Here is a 19,351-nt window from a genome sequence, read left to right on the forward strand (position 1 = left end):
TGTGCCCCAGCAGCATCCACAGTGCACAGTCTCTCTCTCTGCTCCTGCAGTCCAGCAATTACACCTGTGCTATAACCCTCGCTGTGCTCCAGCAGCATCCACAGTGCACAGTCTCTCTCACTGCTCCTGCAGTCCAGCAATTACACCTGTGCTATAACCCTCGCTGTGATCCAGCAGCATCCACAGTGCACAGTCTCTCTCACTGCTCCTGCAGTCCAGCAATTACACCTGTGCTATAACCCTCGCTGTGCTCCAGCAGCATCCACAGTGCACAGTCTCTCTCACTGCTCCTGCAGTCCAGCAATTACACCTGTGCTATAACCCTCGCTGTGCCCCAGCAGCATCCACAGTGCACAGTCTCTCTCTCTGCTCCTGCAGTCCAGCAATTACACCTGTGCTATAACCCTCGCTGTGCTCCAGCAGCATCCACAGTGCACAGTCTCTCTCACTGCTCCTGCAGTCCAGCAATTACACCTGTGCTATAACCCTCGCAGTGCTCCAGCAGCATCACAGTGCACAGTCTCCCTCACTGCTCCTGCAGTCCAGCAATTACACCTGTGCTATAACCCTCACTGTGCTCCAGCAGCATCCACAGTGCACAGTCTCTCTCACTGCTCTCACATCCCACTATCACCTCTGTAGTGACGCATCCCCCTATCACCTCTGTACTGACACATCCCCCTATCACCTCTGTAGTGACACATCCCCCTATCACCTCTGTACTGACACATCCCCCTATCACCTCTGTAGTGACACATCCCCCTATCACCTCTGTAGTGACACATCCCCCTATCACCTCTGTACTGACACATCCCCCTATCACCTCTGTAGTGACACATCCCCCTATCACCTCTGTAGTGACACATCCCCCTATCACCTCTGTAGTGACGCATCCCCCTATCACCTCTGTAGTGACACTTCCCCCTATCACCTCTGTAGTGACACATCCCCTATCACCTCTGTAGTGACACATCCCCCTATCACCTCTGTAGTGACACATCCCCCTATCACCTCTGTAGTGACACATCCCCCTATCACCTCTGTAGTGACACATCCCCCTATCACCTCTGTAGTGACAAATCCCCCTATCACCTCTGTACTGACACATCCCCCTATCACCTCTGTACTGACACATCCCCCTATCACCTCTGTAGTGACATATCCCCCTATCACCTCTGTACTGACACATCCCCCTATCACCTCTGTAGTGACACATCCCCCTATCACCTCTGTAGTGACACATCCCCCTATCACCTCTGTAGTGACACATCCCAATGTCACCTCTGTAGTGACACATCCCCCTATCTCCTCTGTAGTGACACATCCCCCTATCACCTCTGTAGTGACACATCCCCCTATCACCTCTGTAGTGACACATCCCCCTATCACCTCTGTAGTGACACATCCCCCTACCACCTCTGTAGTGACACATCCCCCTATCACCTCTGTAGTGACACATCCCCCTATCACCTCTGTACTGACACATCCCCCTATCACCTCTGTACTGACACATCCCCCTATCACCTCTGTAGTGACATATCCCCCTATCACCTCTGTAGTGACACATCCCTCTATCACCTCTGTAGTGACACATCCCCCTATCACCTCTGTAGTGACACATCCCCCTATCACCTCTGTAGTGACACATCCCCCTATCACCTCTGTAGTGACACATCCCCCTATCACCTCTGTAGTGACAAATCCCCCTATCACCTCTGTACTGACACATCCCCCTATCACCTCTGTACTGACACATCCCCCTATCACCTCTGTAGTGACATATCCCCCTATCACCTCTGTATTGACACATCCCCCTGTCACCTCTGTACTGACACATCCCCCTATCACCTCTGTACTGACACATCCCCCTATCACCTCTGTAGTGACACATCCCCCTATCACCTCTGTAGTGACACATCCTCCTATCACCTCTGTAGTGACACATCCCCCTATCACCTCTGTAGTGACACATCCCCCTATCACCTCTGTAGTGACACATCCCCCTATCACCTCTGTAGTGACACATCCCCCTATCACCTCTGTAGTGACACATCCCCCTATCACCTCTGTAGTGACACATCCCCCTATCACCTCTGTAGTGACACATCCCTCTATCACCTCTGTAGTGACACATCCCTCTATCACCTCTGTAGTGACACATCCCCCTGTTACCTCTGTAGTGACACATCCCCCTATCACCTCTGTAGTGACACATCCCCCTATCACCTCTGTAGTGACACTTCCCCCTATCACCTCTGTAGTGACATATCCCCCTATCACCTCTGTAGTGACGCATCCCCTATCACCTCTGTACTGACACATCCCCCTATCACCTCTGTAGTGACACTTCCCCCTATCACCTCTGTAGTGACAAATCCCCCTATCACCTCTGTAGAGACACATCCCGACTATCACCTCATTAGTGACACATCCCCCTATCACCTCTGTAGTGACATATCCCCCTATCACCTCATTAGTGACACATCCCCCTATCACCTCTGTAGTGACGCATCCCCTATCACCTCTGTACTGACACATCCCCCTATCACCTCTGTAGTGACACTTCCCCCTATCACCTCTGTAGTGACAAATCCCCCTATCACCTCTGTAGTGACACATCCCGACTATCACCTCATTAGTGACACATCCCCCTATCACCTCTGTAGTGACATATCCCCCTATCACCTCATTAGTGACACATCCCCCTATCACCTCTGTAGTGACACATCCCCCTATCACCTCTGTAGTAACATATCCCCCTATCACCTCTGTACTGACACATCCCTCTATCACCTCTGTAGTGACACATCACCCTATCACCTCTGTAGTGACACATCACCCTATCACCTCTGTAGTGACACATCCCCTATCACCTCTGTAGTGACACATCCCCCTATTACCTCTGTAGTGACACACCCCCCTATTACCTCTGTAATGACACATCCCCCTATCACCTCTGTACTGACACATCCCCCTATCACCTCTGTACTGACACATCCCCCTATCACCTCTGTAGTGACACATCCCCCTATCACCTCTGTAGTGACACATCCCCCTATCACCTCTGTACTGACACATCCCCCTATCACCTCTGTACTGACACATCCCCCTATCACCTCTGTAGTGACACATCCCCCTATCACCTCATTAGTGACACATCCCCCTATCACCTCTGTAGTGACACATCCCCCTATCACCTCTGTAGTGACGCATCCCCCTATCACCTCTGTAGTGACATATCCCCCTATCACCTCTGTAGTGACATATCCCCCTATCACCTCTGTAGTAACATATCCCCCTATCACCTCTGTAGTGACACATCCCCCTATCACCTCTGTAGTGACATATCCCCCTGTCACCTCTGTAGTGACACATCCCCCTATCACCTCTGTACTGACACATCCCCCTATCACCTCTGTAGTGACGCATCCCCCTATCACCTCTGTACTGACACATCCCCCTATCACCTCTGTAGTGACACATCCCCCTATCACCTCTGTAGTGACACATCCCCCTATCACCTCTGTAGTGACATATCCCCCTGTCACCTCTGTAGTGACACATCCCCCTATCACCTCTGTAGTGACATATCCCCCTGTCACCTCTGTAGTGACACATCCCCCTATCACCTCTGTACTGACACATCCCCCTATCACCTCTGTAGTGACGCATCCCCCTATCACCTCTGTACTGACACATCCCCCTATCACCTCTGTAGTGACACATCCCCCTATCACCTCTGTAGTGACACATCCCCCTATCACCTCTGTAGTGACACATCCCCCTATCACCTCTGTAGTGACATATCCCCCTATCACCTCTGTACTGACACATCCCCCTATCACCTCTGTAGTTAGTTATATAATAATAAATATCATGCTATTAATACGCCTGATATTGCATCACTCTGTAGGCCACACCTTGCAGTATAATGTGACACAGACATGACGGTGCCAGGATAGAGAATGGGCCTGTAGCTTCATCACCTCAGCTGTGATGCAGACACGACACTGTACGTCTGTGACAAACACCCGGATGGGGCTTTGGAGGCTGCGATGCTGGGATTTATATACTACATGTAAGCTGATAATATAGCACCCTACCCACACTGCTACTGAATGCATGCCAGTGATTAATGCGGCAGTTACACCCCTATTAGTTCCATGAGCAGCCATTACACAACGCACATGTATCGCAGTCTAGTGAGTGGCACATTTCATTTGCGGCCTGTGCGATCAGCATGTGGACACACAAAGCTATTCCGGAGATGACAGCACTTCTTCCCATTACCGGCCCCCTGATAGGAAGATGGGATTATTCCGTTCACACTAATTCCTCCAGGAGACGCCTGGGGTTTTTGCTATTTTGGTTCCCTGGGAGAAATATAAATTGCAAATGGGTTATACCCTTCTTTAACTCTGTATTTGCTGCACAGTGAGGATATATATGCAGTATAGGCAAAAGGGGACGTGTTCTACACCACGATATAGCTGACTACAGTATCTAAGGTATGTGGCCAGGTTACTGTCAGAGGAAATACAGACGTCATTTTCACGTCATCACAGGAGAAATGTATAATGAGGGCTGAAGTTAGCGTGACGGCCTGTGAATCCCAGAGCTGGGTCAGGTTGTGCGCAAAATATAATTTACATTTGATCTCCATTCTGTGTCTGTGGTGTGGTGACTGATCAGCCTGTAGCTGTATGGAGGCAGAGAAAGCATGTGTCATATTGTATGTCTCTGTGTGTGACATCTACAGTCATATTGTGTGTCTCTGTGGATGACAACTATAGTCATATTGTGTGTCTCTGTGTGTGACATCTACAGTCATATTGTGTGTCTCTGTGTGTGACATCTACAGTCATATTGTGTGTCTCTGTGTGTGACATCTACAGTCATATTGTGTGTCTCTGTGTGTGACATCTACAGTCATATTATGTGTCTCTGTGTGTGACATCTACAGTCATATTATGTGTCTGTGTGTGTGACATCTACAGTCATATTGTGTGTTCCTGTGTGTGATATCTGCAGTCATATTATGTGTCTGTGTGTGACATCTACAGTCATATTGTGTGTCTCTGTGTGTGACATCTACAGTCATATTATGTGTCTGTGTGTGTGTGTGACATCTACAGTCATATTGTGTGTTCCTGTGTGTGACATCTACAGTCATATTGTGTGTCTCTGTGTGTGACATCTACAGTCATATTGTGTGTCTCTGTGTGTGACATCTACAGTCATATTGTGTGTCTCTGTGTGTGACATCTACAGTCATATTATGTGTCTCTGTGTGTGACATCTACAGTCATATTATGTGTCTGTGTGTGTGACATCTACAGTCATATTGTGTGTTCCTGTGTGTGATATCTGCAGTCATATTGTATGTCTCTGTGTGTGACATCTACAGTCATATTGTGTGTCTCTGTGTGTGACATCTACAGTCATATTATGTGTCTGTGTGTGTGATATCTACAGTCATATTATGTGTCTCTGTGTGTGACATCTACAGTCATATTATGTGTCTCTGTCATATTATGTGTCTCTGTGTGTGACATCTACAGTCATATTGTGTGTTCCTATGTGTGATATCTACAGTCATATTGTATGTCTCTGTGTGTGACATCTACAGTCATATTGTGTGTCTCTGTGTGTGACATCTACAGTCATATTATGTGTCTGTGTGTGTGACATCTACAGTCATATTGTGTGTTCCTGTGTGTGATATCTGCAGTCATATTGTATGTCTCTGTGTGTGACATCTACAGTCATATTATGTGTCTCTGTGTGTGATATCTGCAGTCATATTATGTGTGTGTGTGTGTGTGTGTGTGTGTGTGTGTGTGTGTGTGTGTGTGTGTGTGACATCTACAGTCATATTGTGTGTTCCTGTGTGTGACATCTACAGTCATATTGTGTGTTTCTGTGTGTGACATCTACAGTCATATTATGTGTCTCTGTGTGTGACATCTACAGTCATATTATGTGTGTGTGTGTGTGTGTGTGTGTGTGTGTGTGTGTGTGTGTGTGTGTGTGTGACATCTACAGTCATATTGTGTGTTCCTGTGTGTGACATCTACAGTCATATTATGTGTCTGTGTGTGTGACATCTACAGTCATATTATGTGTCTCTGTGTGTGACATCTACAGTCATATTGTGTGTTTCTGTGTGTGACATCTACAGTCATATTATGTGTCTCCGTGTGTGACATCTACAGTCATATTATGTGTGTGTGTGACATCTACAGTCATATTGTGTGTTCCTGTGTGTGACATCTACAGTCATATTATGTGTCTGTGTGTGTGACATCTACAGTCATATTGTGTGTTCCTGTGTGTGACATCTACAGTCATATTATGTGTCTGTGTGTGACATCTACAGTCATATTGTGTGTCTCTCTGTGTGACATCTACAGTCATATTGTGTGTCTGTGTGTGTGACATCTACAGTCATATTGTGTGTCTCTGTGTGTGACATCTACAGTCATATTATGTGTCTGTGTGTGTGACATCTACAGTCATATTGTGTGTTCTATGTCTCTGTGTGTGATATCTATAGTCATATTGTATGTTCCTGTGTGTGACATCTACAGTCATATTGTGTGTCTGTGTGTGTGACATCTACAGTCATGTTGTGTGTTCCTGTGTGTGATATCTACAGTCATATTGTGTGTCTCTGTGTGTGACATCTACAGTCATATTATGTGTCTGTGTGTGTGACATCTACAGTCATATTGTGTGTTCCTGTGTGTGATATCTGCAGTCATATTGTATGTCTCTGTGTGTGACATCTACAGTCATATTGTGTGTTTCTGTGTGTGACATCTACAGTCATATTATGTGTCTCTGTGTGTGACATCTACAGTCATATTATGTGTCTGTGTGTGTGACATCTACAGTCATATTGTGTGTTCCTGTGTGTGATATCTACAGTCATATTGTGTGTCTCTGTGTGTGACATCTACAGTCATATTATGTGTCTCTGTGTGTAACATCTACAGTCATATTGTGTGTTCCTGTGTGTGATATCTACAGTCATATTGTGTGTCTCTGTGTGTGACATCTACAGTCATATTGTGTGTTTCTGTGTGTGACATCTACAGTCATATTGTGTGTTTCTGTGTGTGACATCTACAGTCATATTATGTGTCTGTGTGTGATATCTACAGTCATATTGTGTGTTCCTGTGTGTGATATCTACAGTCATATTATGTGTCTCTGTGTGTGACATCTACAGTCATATTGTGTGTCTCTGTGTGTGACATCTACAGTCATATTATGTGTCTCTGTGTGTGACATCTACAGTCATATTGTGTGTCTGTGTGTGACATCTACAGTCATATTATGTGTCTGTGTGTGTGACATCTACAGTCATATTGTGTGTTCCTGTGTGTAATATCTGCAGTCATATTGTGTGTTTCTGTGTGTGACATCTACAGTCATATTGTGTGTCTCTGTGTGTAACAACTACAGTCATATTGTGTATCTCTGTGTGTGACATCTACAGTCATATTATGTGTCTCTGTGTGTGACTTCTACAGTCATATTGTGTGTCTCTGTGTGTGACATCTACAGTCATATTGTGTGTCTCTGTGTGTGACATCTACAGTCATATTGTGTGTCTCTGTGTGTGACATCTACAGTCATATTGTATGTCTCTGTGTGTGATAACTACAGTCATATTGTGTGTCTCTGTGTGTGATAACTACAGTCATATTAGATGTGTCTGTGTGTGTGATCTGTGTGTGTGGCATCTACAGTCATATTGAGTGTGATAAAGTGAGGCATAAAGGCATGTAACATTTTCCCAGTGATAAGGATGGCAGCCAAGTTATTTACCTGTAATAGGAAGGGCAGGTGGTGTACCTGTAATAGGGAGGGCAGATGATGTACCTGTTATAGGAAGGGCAGGTGGTGTACCTGTAATAGGGAGGGCAGGTGATGTACCTGTAATAGGGAGGGCAGGTGGTGTACCTGTAATAGGGAGGGCAGATGATGTACCTGTAATAGGGAGGGCAGATGATGTACCTGTAATAGGGAGGGCAGGTGGTGTACCTGTAATAGGGAGGGCAGGTGGTGTACCTGTAATAGGGAGGGCAGATGATGTACCTGTAATAGGGAGGGCAGATGATTTACCTATAATAGGGAGGGCAGATGATGTACCTGTAATAGGGAGGGCAGGTGATGTACCTGTAATAAGGAGGGCAGGTGGTGTACCTGTAATAGGGAGGGCAGATGATGTACCTGTTATAGGAAGGGCAGGTGGTGTACCTGTAATAGGGAGGGCAGGTGATGTACCTGTAATAGGGAGGGCAGGTGGTGTACCTGTAATAGGGAGGGCAGATGATGTACCTGTAATAGGGAGGGCAGGTGGTGTACCTGTAATAGGGAGGGCAGGTGATGTACCTGTAATAGGGAGGGCAGATGATGTACCTGTAATAGGGAGGGCAGGTGATGTACCTGTAATAAGGAGGGCAGGTGGTGTACCTGTAATAGGGAGGGCAGATGATGTACCTGTTATAGGAAGGGCAGGTGGTGTACCTGTAATAGGGAGGGCAGGTGATGTACCTGTAATAGGGAGGGCAGGTGGTGTACCTGTAATAGGGAGGGCAGATGATGTACCTGTAATAGGGAGGGCAGGTGGTGTACCTGTAATAGGGAGGGCAGGTGATGTACCTGTAATAGGGAGGGCAGGTGATGTACCTGTAATAGGGAGGGCAGGTGATGTACCTGTAATAGGGAAGGCAGGTGATGTACCTGTAATAGGGAGGGCAGGTAATGTATATGTAATAGGGAGGGCAGGTGATGTACCTGTAATAGGGAGGGCAGGTGATGTACCTGTAATAGGGAGGGCAGGTAATGTATATGTAATAGGGAGGGCAGATTATGTACCTGTAATAGGGAGGGCAGGTAATGTATATGTAATAGGGAGGGCAGGTGATGTACCTGTAATAAGGAAGGCAGGTGATGTACCTGTAATAGGGAGGGCAGGTGATGTACCTGTAATAGGAAGGGCAGGTGATGTACCTGTAATAGGGATGAATGTGATGTATCTGTAATAAGGAGGGCAGGTGATGTACCTGTAATAAGGAAGGCAGGTGATGTACCTGTAATAAGGAGGGCAGGTGAGGTACTTGTAATAAGGAAGGCAGATGATGTACCTGTAATAAGGAAGGCAGGTGATGTACCTGTAATAAGGAGGGCAGGTGAGGTACTTGTAATAAGGAAGGCAGATGATGTACCTGTAATAAAGAGGGCAGGTGATGTACCTGTAATAAGGAGGGCAGGTGAGGTACTTGTAATAAGGAAGGCAGATGATGTACCTGTAATAAGGAAGGCAGGTGATGTACCTGTAATAAGGAGGGCAGGTGATATACCTATAATAAAGAAGACAGGTGATGTACCTGTAATAAGGAGGGCAGGTGATGTACCTGTAATAAGGAAGGCAGGTGATGTACCTGTAATAGGGAGGGCAGGTGATGTACCTGTAATAGGGAGGGCAGGTGGTGTACCTGTAATAAGGAGGGCAGGTGAGGTACCTGTAATAAGGAGGGCAGGTGAGGTACCTGTAATAAGGAAGGCAGGTGATGTACCTGTAATAGGGAGGACAGGTGATGTACCTGTAATAGGGAGGGCAGGTGATGTACCTGTACTAGGGAGGGCAGGTGATGTACCTGTAATAGGGAGGGCAGGTGATGTACCTGTAATAGGGAGGGCAGGTGATGTACCTGTAATAGGGAGGGCAGGTGATGTACCTGTAATAGGGAGGGCAGGTGATGTACCTGTAATAGGGAGGACAGGTGATGTACCTGTAATAGGGAGGGCAGGTGATGTACCTGTAATAGGGAGGGCAGGTGATGTACCTGCAATAGGGAGGGCAGGTGATGTACCTGTAATAGGGAGGGCAGATGATGTACCTGTAATAAGGAGGGTAGGTGATGTACCTGTAATATGGAGGGCAGGTGATGTACCTGTAATAGGGAGGGCAGGTGATGTACCTGTAATAGGGAGGGCAGGTGATGTACCTGTAATAGGGAGGGCAGGTGATGTACCTGTAATAGGGAGGGCAGGTGATGTACCTGTAATAGGGAGGGCAGGTGATGTACCTGTAATAGGGAGGGCAGGTGATGTACCTGTAATAGGGAGGGCAGGTGATGTACCTGTAATAGGGAGGGCAGGTGAGGTACCTGTATTAGGGAGGGCAGGTGATGTACCTGTAATAGGGAGGACAGGTGCTGTACCTGTAATAGGGATGGCAGGTGATGTACCTGTAATAAGGAAGGCAGATTATGTACATGTAATAAGGGGGGCAGGTGATGTACCTGTAATAAGGAGGGTAGGTGATGTACCTGTAATATGGAGGGCAGGTGATTTACCTGAAATAAGGAAGGCAGGTGATGTACCTGTAATAGGGAGGGCAGGTGATGTACCTGTAATAAGGAGGGCAGGTGATGTACTTATAATAAGGAGGGCAGGTGATGTACCTGTAATAAGGAGGGCAGGTGATGTACCTGTAATAAGGAAGGCAGGTGATGTACCTGTAATAAGGAGGGCAGGTGAGGTACTTGTAATAAGGAAGGCAGATGATGTACCTGTAATAAGGAAGGCAGGTGATGTACCTGTAATAAGGAGGGCAGGTGAGGTACTTGTAATAAGGAAGGCAGATGATGTACCTGTAATAAAGAGGGCAGGTGATGTACCTGTAATAAGGAGGGCAGGTGAGGTACTTGTAATAAGGAAGGCAGATGATGTACCTGTAATAAGGAAGGCAGGTGATGTACCTGTAATAAGGAGGGCAGGTGATATACCTATAATAAAGAAGACAGGTGATGTACCTGTAATAAGGAGGGCAGGTGATGTACCTGTAATAAGGAAGGCAGGTGATGTACCTGTAATAGGGAGGGCAGGTGATGTACCTGTAATAGGGAGGGCAGGTGGTGCACCTGTAATAAGGAGGGCAGGTGAGGTACCTGTAATAAGGAAGGCAGGTGATGTACCTGTAATAGGGAGGACAGGTGATGTACCTGTAATAGGGAGGGCAGGTGATGTACCTGTACAAGGGAGGGCAGGTGATGTACCTGTAATAGGGAGGGCAGGTGATGTACCTGTAATAGGGAGGGCAGGTGATGTACCTGTAATAGGGAGGGCAGGTGATGAACCTGTAATAGGGAGGGCAGGTGATGTACCTGTAATAGGGAGGGCAGGTGATGTACCTGTAATAGGGAGGACAGGTGATGTACCTGTAATAGGGAGGGCAGGTGATGTACCTGTAATAGGGAGGGCAGGTGATGTACCTGTAATAGGGAGGGCAGGTGATGTACCTGTAATAGGGAGGGCAGATGATGTACCTGTAATAAGGAGGGTAGGTGATGTACCTGTAATATGGAGGGCAGGTGATGTACCTGTAATAGGGAGGGCAGGTGATGTACCTGTAATAGGGAGGGCAGGTGATGTACCTGTAATAGGGAGGGCAGGTGATGTACCTGTAATAGGGAGGGCAGGTGATGTACCTGTAATAGGGAGGGCAGGTGATGTACCTGTAATAGGGAAGGCAGGTGATGTACCTGTAATAGGGAGGGCAGGTAATGTATATGTAATAGGGAGGGCAGGTGATGTACCTGTAATAGGGAGGGCAGGTGATGTACCTGTAATAGGGAGGGCAGGTAATGTATATGTAATAGGGAGGGCAGATTATGTACCTGTAATAGGGAGGGCAGGTAATGTATATGTAATAGGGAGGGCAGGTGATGTACCTGTAATAAGGAAGGCAGGTGATGTACCTGTAATAGGGAGGGCAGGTGATGTACCTGTAATAGGAAGGGCAGGTGATGTACCTGTAATAGGGATGAATGTGATGTATCTGTAATAAGGAGGGCAGGTGATGTACCTGTAATAAGGAAGGCAGGTGATGTACCTGTAATAAGGAGGGCAGGTGAGGTACTTGTAATAAGGAAGGCAGATGATGTACCTGTAATAAGGAAGGCAGGTGATGTACCTGTAATAAGGAGGGCAGGTGAGGTACTTGTAATAAGGAAGGCAGATGATGTACCTGTAATAAAGAGGGCAGGTGATGTACCTGTAATAAGGAGGGCAGGTGAGGTACTTGTAATAAGGAAGGCAGATGATGTACCTGTAATAAGGAAGGCAGGTGATGTACCTGTAATAAGGAGGGCAGGTGATATACCTATAATAAAGAAGACAGGTGATGTACCTGTAATAAGGAGGGCAGGTGATGTACCTGTAATAAGGAAGGCAGGTGATGTACCTGTAATAGGGAGGGCAGGTGATGTACCTGTAATAGGGAGGGCAGGTGGTGTACCTGTAATAAGGAGGGCAGGTGAGGTACCTGTAATAAGGAGGGCAGGTGAGGTACCTGTAATAAGGAAGGCAGGTGATGTACCTGTAATAGGGAGGACAGGTGATGTACCTGTAATAGGGAGGGCAGGTGATGTACCTGTACTAGGGAGGGCAGGTGATGTACCTGTAATAGGGAGGGCAGGTGATGTACCTGTAATAGGGAGGGCAGGTGATGTACCTGTAATAGGGAGGGCAGGTGATGTACCTGTAATAGGGAGGGCAGGTGATGTACCTGTAATAGGGAGGACAGGTGATGTACCTGTAATAGGGAGGGCAGGTGATGTACCTGTAATAGGGAGGGCAGGTGATGTACCTGCAATAGGGAGGGCAGGTGATGTACCTGTAATAGGGAGGGCAGATGATGTACCTGTAATAAGGAGGGTAGGTGATGTACCTGTAATATGGAGGGCAGGTGATGTACCTGTAATAGGGAGGGCAGGTGATGTACCTGTAATAGGGAGGGCAGGTGATGTACCTGTAATAGGGAGGGCAGGTGATGTACCTGTAATAGGGAGGGCAGGTGATGTACCTGTAATAGGGAGGGCAGGTGATGTACCTGTAATAGGGAGGGCAGGTGATGTACCTGTAATAGGGAGGGCAGGTGAGGTACCTGTATTAGGGAGGGCAGGTGATGTACCTGTAATAGGGAGGACAGGTGCTGTACCTGTAATAGGGATGGCAGGTGATGTACCTGTAATAAGGAAGGCAGATTATGTACATGTAATAAGGGGGGCAGGTGATGTACCTGTAATAAGGAGGGTAGGTGATGTACCTGTAATATGGAGGGCAGGTGATTTACCTGAAATAAGGAAGGCAGGTGATGTACCTGTAATAGGGAGGGCAGGTGATGTACCTGTAATAAGGAGGGCAGGTGATGTACTTATAATAAGGAGGGCAGGTGATGTACCTGTAATAAGGAGGGCAGGTGATGTACCTGTAATAAGGAAGGCAGGTGATGTACCTGTAATAAGGAGGGCAGGTGAGGTACTTGTAATAAGGAAGGCAGATGATGTACCTGTAATAAGGAAGGCAGGTGATGTACCTGTAATAAGGAGGGCAGGTGAGGTACTTGTAATAAGGAAGGCAGATGATGTACCTGTAATAAAGAGGGCAGGTGATGTACCTGTAATAAGGAGGGCAGGTGAGGTACTTGTAATAAGGAAGGCAGATGATGTACCTGTAATAAGGAAGGCAGGTGATGTACCTGTAATAAGGAGGGCAGGTGATATACCTATAATAAAGAAGACAGGTGATGTACCTGTAATAAGGAGGGCAGGTGATGTACCTGTAATAAGGAAGGCAGGTGATGTACCTGTAATAGGGAGGGCAGGTGATGTACCTGTAATAGGGAGGGCAGGTGGTGTACCTGTAATAAGGAGGGCAGGTGAGGTACCTGTAATAAGGAAGGCAGGTGATGTACCTGTAATAGGGAGGACAGGTGATGTACCTGTAATAGGGAGGGCAGGTGATGTACCTGTACAAGGGAGGGCAGGTGATGTACCTGTAATAGGGAGGGCAGGTGATGTACCTGTAATAGGGAGGGCAGGTGATGTACCTGTAATAGGGAGGGCAGGTGATGAACCTGTAATAGGGAGGGCAGGTGATGTACCTGTAATAGGGAGGGCAGGTGATGTACCTGTAATAGGGAGGACAGGTGATGTACCTGTAATAGGGAGGGCAGGTGATGTACCTGTAATAGGGAGGGCAGGTGATGTACCTGTAATAGGGAGGGCAGGTGATGTACCTGTAATAGGGAGGGCAGATGATGTACCTGTAATAAGGAGGGTAGGTGATGTACCTGTAATATGGAGGGCAGGTGATGTACCTGTAATAGGGAGGGCAGGTGATGTACCTGTAATAGGGAGGACAGGTGATGTACCTGTAATAAGGAAGGCAGATGATGTACCTGTAATAGGGAGGGCAGGTGATGTACCTGTAATAGGGAGGACAGGTGATGTACCTGTAATAGGGAGGGCAGGTGATGTACCTGTAATAAGGAAGGCAGGTGATGTACCTGTAATAGGGAGGACAGGTGATGTACCTGTAATAAGGAAGGCAGATGATGTACCTGTAATAGGGAGGGCAGGTGATGTACCTGTAATAAGGAGAGCAGGTGAGGTACCTGTAATAGGGATGGCAGGTGATGTACCTGTAATAAGGAAGGCAGATGATGTACATGTAATAAGGGGGGCAGGTGATGTACCTGTAATAAGGAAGGCAGGTGATGTACCTGTAATAGGGAGGGCAGGTGATGTACCTGAAATAAGGAGGTCAGGTGATGTACCTGTACTAGGGAGGGCAGGTGATGTACCTGTAATAAGGAAGGCAGGTGATGTACCTGTAATAGGGAGGGCAGGTGATATACCTGTAATAGGGAGGGCAGGTGATATACCTGTAATAGGGAGGGCAGGTGATGTACCTGTAATAAGGAGGGCAGGTGATGTACCTATAATAAAGAAGGCAGGTGATGTATCTGTAATAAGGAGGGCAGGTGATGTACCTGTTATAAGGAAGGCAGGTGATGTACCTGTAATAAGGAGGGCAGGTGATGTACCTATAATAAGGAAGGCAGGTGATGTACCTGTAATAGGGAGGGCAGGTGATGTACCTGTAATAAGGAGGGCAGGTGATGTACCTGTAATAAGGAAGGTAGGTGATGTACCTGTAATAGGGAGGGCAGATGATGTACCTGTAATAGGGAGGACAGGTGATGTACCTGTAATAGGGAGGGCAGGTGATGTACCTGTAATAGGGAGGGCAGGTGATGTACCTGTAATAGGGAGGGCAGGTGATGTACCTGTAATAGGGAGGACAGGTGATGTACCTGTAATAGGGAGGACAGGTGATGTACCTGTAATAGGGAGGGCAGGTGATGTACCTGTAATAGGGAGGGCAGGTGATGTACCTGTAATAGGGAGGGCAGGTGATGTACCTGTAATAGGGAGGGCAGGTGATGTACCTGTAATAGGGAGGGCAGATGATGTACCTGTAATAAGGAGGGTAGGTGATGTACCTGTAATAGGGATGAATGTGATGTACCTGTAATAGGGAGGGCAGATGATGTACCTGTAATAGGGAAGGCAGGTGATGTACCTGTACTAGGAAGGGCAGGTGATGTACCTGTAATAGGGAGGGCAGGTGATGTACCTGTAATAAGGAAGGCAGGTGATGTACCTGTAATAGGGAGGGCAGGTGGTGTACCTGTAATAGGGAGGGCAGATGATGTACCTGTAATAGGGAGGGCAGGTGATGTACCTGTAATAGGGAGGGCAGGTGGTGTACCTGTAATAGGGTTGGCAGATGATGTACCTGTAATAGGGAGGGCAGATGATGTATCTGTAATAGGGAAGGCAGGTGATGTACCTGTAATAGGGAGGGCAGGTGATGTACCTGTAATAAGGAGGGCAGGTGATGTACCTGTAATAAGGAAGGCAGGTGATGTACCTGTAATAAGGAAGGCAGGTGATGTACCTGTAATAGGGAAGGCAGGTGATGTACCTGTAATAAGGAAGGCAGATGATGTATCTGTAATAGGGAAGGCAGGTGATGTACCTGTAATAGGGAGGGCAGGTGATGTACCTGTAATAAGGAGGGCAGGTGATGTACCTGTAATAAGGAAGGCAGGTGATGTACCTGTAATAAGGAAGGCAGGTGATGTACCTGTAATAGGGAAGGCAGGTGATGTACCTGTAATAAGGAGGGCAGGTGATGTACCTGTAATAAGGAGGGCAGGTGATGTACCTGTAATACGGAAGGCAGGTGATGTACCTGTAATAGGGAGGGCAGGTGATGTACCTGTAATAGGGAAGGCAGGTGATGTACCTGTAATAGGGAGGGCAGGTGATGTACCTGTAATAGGGAGGACAGGTGATGTACCTGTAATAGGGAGGACAGGTGATGTACCTGTAATAGGGAGGGCAGGTGATGTACCTGTAATAGGGAGGGCAGGTGATGTACCTGTAATAGGGAGGGCAGGTGATGTACCTGTAATAGGGAGGACAGGTGATGTACCTGTAATAGGGAGGACAGGTGATGTACCTGTAATAGGGAGGGCAGGTGATGTACCTGTAATAGGGAGGGCAGGTGATGTACCTGTAATAGGGAGGGCAGGTGATGTACCTGTAATAGGGAGGGCAGGTGATGTACCTGTAATAGGGAGGGCAGATGATGTACCTGTAATAAGGAGGGTAGGTGATGTACCTGTAATAGGGATGAATGTGATGTACCTGTAATAGGGAGGGCAGATGATGTACCTGTAATAGGGAAGGCAGGTGATGTACCTGTACTAGGAAGGGCAGGTGATGTACCTGTAATAGGGAGGGCAGGTGATGTACCTGTAATAAGGAAGGCAGGTGATGTACCTGTAATAGGGAGGGCAGGTGGTGTACCTGTAATAGGGAGGGCAGATGATGTACCTGTAATAGGGAGGGCAGGTGATGTACCTGTAATAGGGAGGGCAGGTGGTGTACCTGTAATAGGGTTGGCAGATGATGTACCTGTAATAGGAAGGGCAGATGATGTATCTGTAATAGGGAAGGCAGGTGATGTACCTGTAATAGGGAGGGCAGGTGATGTACCTGTAATAAGGAGGGCAGGTGATGTACCTGTAATAAGGAAGGCAGGTGATGTACCTGTAATAAGGAAGGCAGGGGATGTACCTGTAATAGGGAAGGCAGGTGATGTACCTGTAATAAGGAAGGCAGATGATGTATCTGTAATAGGGAAGGCAGGTGATGTACCTGTAATAGGGAGGGCAGGTGATGTACCTGTAATAAGGAGGGCAGGTGATGTACCTGTAATAAGGAAGGCAGGTGATGTACCTGTAATAAGGAAGGCAGGTGATGTATCTGTAATAGGGAAGGCAGGTGATGTACCTGTAATAAGGAGGGCAGGTGATGTACCTGTAATAAGGAGGGCAGGTGATGTACCTGTAATAAGGAGGGCAGGTGATGTACCTGTAATAGGGAAGGCAGGTGATGTACCTGTAATAGGGAGGGCAGGTGATGTACCTGTAATAAGGAGGGCAGGTGATGTACCTGTAATAGGGAAGGCAGGTGATGTACCTGTAATAAGGAGGGCAGGTGATGTACCTGTAATAGGGAAGGCAGGTGATGTACCTGTAATAGGGAGGGCAGGTGATGTACCTGTAATAGGGAGGGCAGGTGATGTACCTGTAATAAGGAGGGCAGGTGATGTACCTGTAATAGGGAGGGCAGGTGATGTACCTGTAATAAGGAAGGCAGGTGATGTACCTGTAATAAGGATGACAGTTTGATGGCAGATTGAGTTGTATTTAATGCATGTTAATATATATAATGTAAGTAAAATGAATATCCGCACAGGAGTTATATCCCACCACAGATCATTTCCAGACGGAGCTATTACTGACACATTAATCTGCTGACTCGCCACGTTCTGTTTATTGACAGAAAGGGAAAAAAATATGTAAAGAGGACGCAGTTCCATCTGTGTAAAATAAATAGACCAGCGTGACGGAAGGTAATTAGCTATTAACGTCTATATACTGTAAATGAGCATACATCAGGGTGACTGGTGTACACATCTATATCATAAACCTGTCCTGTAGCCAGTGTCACTCATAAAGAAATCTATTTATGATCTGCTCATACGTTCCTCCCAGCGCAGAGACAGCAGTACGTGCGGCAATTCAATTTCATGGTGGGACTGGGTTCACAACCTTGCGATGATTACAGTGTCACAGCGCAATGCGTGCCAGGCCTGCGCGCTGAGATTCCGCTGGCAGCCCGGCCTTCTGCAATTAAGATTTTTATTCAACGTGGCAGCATGAGGAAAGAAAGAGGCGACAGGATTTGCTGATAAAGCTTTCCTCACACATCCCATCCCTCAGGCACACCAGGCGGAGGCGCGGGGTAATCTGCGGCTCTCATCAAGGTTACACTGCCACCTACACACAGTCTTCATTGCTCTGTGATCCTGGATGGTTTTCATCCAATTTTAGAACTTATACCTTGAGTAGGAGGTGCACCCCGTGGGGGGTCTTCAGCTGCTGGGAACAAGTTTCAGTAGAGGCCGAGAGGACATGTTGGGATATGTAGTTCTACAGCGGCTGCTGTACCAAGTTGTCAAACTGTTCTCTGGCTCTTAAATCGTCACACCTCTGCTGTGATCTGTATTAGACTATGGGTGGTATTAAAACAATATATCACACCCAGTAGCGGATCTTGCCACGGGCAAGCAGGACTTTTGGCCGGGGCGCCGCCTTCCGGAGGGCACCGCTCCATGGCAAGATCCGCTACTGTGCTACTGTGCCCCCCACTGTGTCCGCTGTGTCCCCCGCTGTGAAGGGAACTAGACGCTACCCATCTACTTTCCCTTCGTGGAGAGGACCTTTGCTGTGCGGTGCGCGATGACGTCATTGAGCACTGCACAGCATTGTGGGACTGACACAGACGCTAGGGATCGTAATTGACCTCTAGTGTCTATCTGTCCCATAGATCCGAGGAGAGGAGCGGCGCCGGTGGAGGTCTGCAGCGGTCGGGAATCAGAAGCGGGGATAGTAGTATTCTTTTTTTTTGTGTGTAAGCGGCGCTACTCCTACAGGGGGCACAAATGGGGGGCACAACTCTACAGGGGGCGTAACTGACCATGCCCCCTGTATGAAGCCACGCCCCTATTTTCCGCCCGGGGCGCCAAAAGGGCTAGAACCGGCCCTGATCACGCCCAATCTCCTTTCTAAGGTGATGCCCGTTATCGCGCATATCGTATCCCATAGTAATCAGGTTTAGCTGCGTAAAGGGATGGGCACCATGCTACCCCAGGGGTAGCGAGCTGAAATGATGATACCACGCCCGTCAGCAGAAGCAGGACCGGTATGGAAGGGGGCGGAAAGAATTGAATACCGCCCTATATTTCTTTGTGATGATGGGAACCCACTCACACCTACAATATGATCTGCAGGATGATTAATGTATATAATAGCTGCCTGGCAGTATGTCCTCCGGATTGAGCGGCAATA

Source organism: Pseudophryne corroboree, chromosome 10 (genome assembly GCF_028390025.1).
Source record: "Pseudophryne corroboree isolate aPseCor3 chromosome 10, aPseCor3.hap2, whole genome shotgun sequence".
In the NCBI taxonomy this organism is placed as follows: domain Eukaryota; kingdom Metazoa; phylum Chordata; class Amphibia; order Anura; family Myobatrachidae; genus Pseudophryne; species Pseudophryne corroboree.